This window comes from Nyctereutes procyonoides, unplaced genomic scaffold, assembly GCF_905146905.1.
Source record: "Nyctereutes procyonoides isolate TBG_1078 unplaced genomic scaffold, NYPRO_anot_genome, whole genome shotgun sequence".
NCBI classification, from domain to species: Eukaryota; Metazoa; Chordata; class Mammalia; order Carnivora; family Canidae; genus Nyctereutes; species Nyctereutes procyonoides.
Window position 1 is genome coordinate 66,744,173 of NW_026575140.1, and position 5,114 is coordinate 66,749,286.

Below are 5,114 nucleotides of genomic sequence, written 5' to 3' on the forward strand. Positions count from 1 at the left end.
TTTAATCTGCCAGGCTGTAGGTGCTAGAAAGTGTGTATGGGCCACAAGTACACAATATAGAATCTTTGTTGCTTTTTAAAATATTTTTTTAATTTAACTTTTCATTTTGCAATAATTATAGATTCACATTCAGTTGTAAGAAATAAACAAGTCTGGGGTGCCTGGGTGGCTCAGCAGGTTAAGTGTCTGACTCTTGGTTTCAGCTCAGGTCATGATCTCAGGGTCGTGAGATCGAGCCCCGCATCAGGCTCTGCCCCGGGGAATGGAGCCTGCTTAAGATTCTCTCTCTCCCTCTCCGAATGCCCCTCTCACTGCTGATCGCTCTCCCTCAAAAAAAAAAAAATTAATTTTGCCCCTTTTTAAGGTATCTTATTTTCTCCTGGTTTAGAATTTAGTCTTTTGGGATTATTACTCAGAATTTAAATTTAGTTGATTTGTTGTTTGCTTGATTTGTTTAGTTCCCTACCCCTTCCATCAATGGAATTGGAACTTTGAGCAACTCAGTTTCTCTATAGAGAGATAAAAAATAATTACATGTTTATACACAGGAGGCTTAGAGGAGAAATGACTACCCTCCTTAAACTTCAAGTGCTGGAATGGACTTTAAAGGGTATATGGTCCAATTCACATCGTATTGGGAGGACCCAGTGACCAAGTGAGGATTTTCCCTCAGCTCTTTGCTCTCAATAATAGTCCCCTTTGTGGGATTTTCAGTTTTCTGCAGGGCCAGCTGGTCATGACTTGTTGTAGCATCTCTAACAAAATGTGTTGGATTCTGTTTAAAGTCCCACAGTTGTGTTTAAAGAGCTAAAAATATAATTATGTTGTACCATCTAATATTTTCAGATGGTCACTTATACTACTCTTCTTTCTGAAAATAGCAGAGATAAGTAGATTTTTAAAGTTCTGTTCTTTGAATGGGACAATTCAGAGAACAATACAGTTCTATCTTAGGCACATTTAACTTCAGAGAATTCAACTGTCTACACTCAGCCCATAGCCCTTCCAGAATGGGAGACAGACAGACAGATGGAGACAGAGTTTGACTCTCTCCTCTTGCCTTGTTGTGGAATAGTCAAGACTCCAGCTAAGTAACTGCCTTCTCTTCATCTTTAAGAGATTCTAATCAGAGATTCTTTTCCCTCATTTCATGGACTGCAAAAAATATAGACCCATATGTGTGTGATCCATCTCACCTGAGTATGTATACCAGTTAGCCTGAACGAGCGCTTGTGTGTTACACAAGTAGGGTATATCTTAAGTGTGAGCTCACACTGGGTTTCATTTTCTTTTCTCTGTCCACATTTCTCTACCTTGACTTCTACACCTATTTTTAAATTTTAGTTTACATAATCAAGTATTTTTGTTACTCAACTTTCACAGAAGCCCAGGATATTACTCAATTTGTTTGCTCTCAGCCACTTCAACCAAACTTTTATTTACCTGTCTTTAAATTATTTACCCAAATCTTCAAACCAAAATGAAGTAGAGGGAAAAACAAGCAAAGGAGAAAAAAAATCTACTCTTGAGGACTAAAAGCACCTTTCATATAATAACTAGGCAATTTTGCAAAGTTTGCAATTTTCTGTGACTACAGGTAATACCAAATACATGTTTCAGGTGTTTTCACTCTGTCCTTGTGGATATAACTTCAATTTAAAGTTGTAACCAAAAAAAAAAAAAAAAGTTGTAACAAAACCTGAGTGAAACAAGAGTTAGGTTTAATCTCTTTAAGATCAAGAAGCATATCTTTTAATATATATTTCTGCTTTCTTTTCATGTATACTCACCCAGGTGAAACAACCACAATAACTATTTCTAAAGTGAAATTAATGTGTTACATACCCTACAACAACCTCCTTAAGAACCTAAATAATAACACTCACTGGAAATATGAATAGTTGCTTGAAAACTTAGAGTGACTCAAAAGCAAACTCCAGATCAGAGTTGGGAAATTCCTTTTGCTCTTAGTAAATTGTAAAATAAACAGATCCCCTTCCTTTGAGCCATATACACAATTCTAAGGCTTACTCGGATATATTTGTACTAAAATGATTAAGATTATCTGGAATATAAGCCAGAGTACCCAGCAATTCCTCTCTCTTATAATTCTTCACTTTAAAATGACAAGTTCCAGTTCATTGCAGATTCCAAGTGATTTGCTCTTTATCTCTTTTTTTTTAAATGCCTATATTCTTTAGCTTTTTCCAATCAAGGAAGTGAATGGGTATCTTAGTAAGAGAGGTCCTGAGGAAGATTGCAAGCATTATAATACGCTTTGTGGAGTGGATTCAGAATAGCTTATAATATATTATCATAAAACAGATTGTCATCAATAGCATAATTGCTGCATGAATAATCTTGGAACAAGTGAGACCTTTCAAGCTTTTTTATTGTAGGCAATCATTATGCTCACCGCATAAAACAAATGCCTTCCGGGAATTATTTTTATAAGACACAGCTTTCTCTAGTTCATATTTCTTGGTTTTCAATATAAGATATCTAAAAGATAAAAGAAGCTGCCTGTTCTGGCTATAGGAATAATACTATAGGTAGCCACTGATGATTTATGCAACATCAACAGAAAAAAGTTGCACTTATAATGAAATATTGGCAAGTTGGTCCTCATTACCACCATAATATTTGGCACTGAAATTTAGTAACTCTTTCTCCATGTAGATGCCAAAAGAGCATTTTAACATTAATTAAAAACCCCCAGTGATATCGGATTAAAGGGATACTGTTAACACAATTTTACATATAAGAAACAGAGTTATAGAGATTAAGAAAGTGACCTGGACAGATTTTTTAAATTATTCATAATGCCACAATATGTCACTGGTAAAAATGGAAATAGGCATAGCCTCCCACAACCACCACGGGACTTGGCGGTGGCCTCATAATGGAATAGAAGCCTGGTAATTAGGGCTTCTGGTTTCTACAGATGTTCTCGCTCACTCTTCTGCCCTGCATTCCCTCAACACTAATGAATTCGGGATTAATTTGCAATAGATGATTAAAAAGTAAAAAGCTTTCTTCAACTCCTTCAGGGCAGAAACCAGTTCTTTCATTTTCCCTGAATTTCTCTGTATTTCCCCAGCTCTGCTTCATGGTATGTGCAAGTAGAGTTAAATAGGCTTCCTTATTTCAAGAGTCCTCAGAGCCTTTGCTACACTGATTGTACACTGCAGAACTCCAAGAAGAAAATATTACTTGCAGGTTTATGTGACCAGTAAACCTTTATTTCATGGGTATAGTAGGCAGAATAATGGCCTCTGGAAAATATCCATGTCCTAATCCGTGGAAATCTACACGGCAATGGCAATTAAGGTAGCAGATAAGATTAAGGTTGCTAATCATCTGACCTCAAAATAGCGAAGTTATCCTGGATTACGTAGGAGGGGGCCAATGTAATCAAAAAGGTCCTTAAAAGTAAAATTGGGAAGCAGGAAAGAGTCATTTTAAGAGTGATGCAGCATGAACCCTGGTGCACCATTCTGTGGGAATGTAAATTGGTGCAGCCACTGGAAAGCAGGTTTGTCAAAAAATTAAAAACAGAGGGACACCTGAGTGGTTCAGCCTTTAGGCCAACTCTGGACTTCAGTTCAGGTCATGATCTCAGGGTAGTGAGATTGAGCCCTGCATTGAGGTCTGTGCTCAGAGGGGAGTCTGTTGAGACTCTCTCTCCCTTCTCCCTCTGCCCCTCGCCACCATGCTCACTTGTACTTTCTCTCTCTCAAAAAAAATAAATGAATCTTTTAAAAAATTAAAAACCCAAAAACCATGTAATCCAAAAATTCCACTACTGGGCATGTATCCAAAGAGAACAAAAACATTCAATTGAAATGATATATGCAACCCTTGGTTCATTGCAGTAATATTTAGAGTAGCCAAGATACAGAAACAATCTAAGTATCCATCGATAGAAGAATGAATAAAGAAGATTGAGATCTATCTATCATCTATCTATCTATCTATCTATCTATCTACCTATCTATGTACACACACAGTGGAATGTCACTCAACCATAAAAAAAGGATGAGATCATGCTATTTGTGACAACATGGCTAGAGCTAGAGGGTATCATGCTAAGTGAAATAAGTCAGACTGAGAAAGACAAATACCACATGATTTAACTTCAATGTGGAATTTGAAAAACAAATGAAAAAACAAACAAGCAAAAAGTGAACCAGATCTATAAATACAGAGAATAAACTGATGGTTGCCAAGACAGCAGGAGGGGTGGTGGGGTATGGTCAAAATGGTTGAAGGGAGCAGAGGACACTGGCTTCCAGATGCAGAATGAATAAGTCATGGATATAAAAGGCACAGCATAGGGAATATATAGTCAACAGCATCGTAATGCTGTTATATGGTAACAGGTGGTGGCTACACTTGTGGTAAGCATAGAATATACAGATGCTGAATCACTATGTAGTTTGCCTGAAATTAATGTAACATCGTGTGTCAACTCTACCCAAATTCAAAAAAAAAATGTTTTTTGAGAGTGATACCTTGTTTGAAACACTACTGGTCATTGCTGGCCTTGAAGATGGAAGGAGGCAAGAGAATGCAGGCAGCCCACAGAAGCTGGAAAAGGGAAGGAAACAGGGTTTCCCCAGGACCCCCAGGGGAACAGAGCCCTGCCAACAGCTGAATCTTAGCCCAGAAAGGCCCATTTCAGACTTTTCACCAGAAATGTAAGAGAAGAAAATCTGGGGACACCTGGGTGGCTCAGCTGTTGAGCATGTGCCTTCAGCTCAGGCCATGATCTTGGGGTCCTGGAATTGAGTCCTGCATCAGTTTCCTGTGGAGAGCCTGCTTCTCCCTCTGCTTATGTCTCTGTCTCTGTCTCTCTCTCTGTGTGTGTGTGTGTCTCTCATGAATAAGTAATTTTTTTATAAATTTATTTTTTATTGGTGTTCAGTTTGCCAACATACAGAATAACACCCAGTGCTCATCCCGTCAAGTGCCCACCTCAGTGCCCGTCACCCAGTCACCCCCACCCCCCGCCCACCTCCCCTTCCACCACCCCTAGTTCGTTTCCCAGAGTTAGGAGTCTCTCATGTTCTGTCTCCCTTTCTGATATTTCCCACTCATTTTCTCTCCTTTCC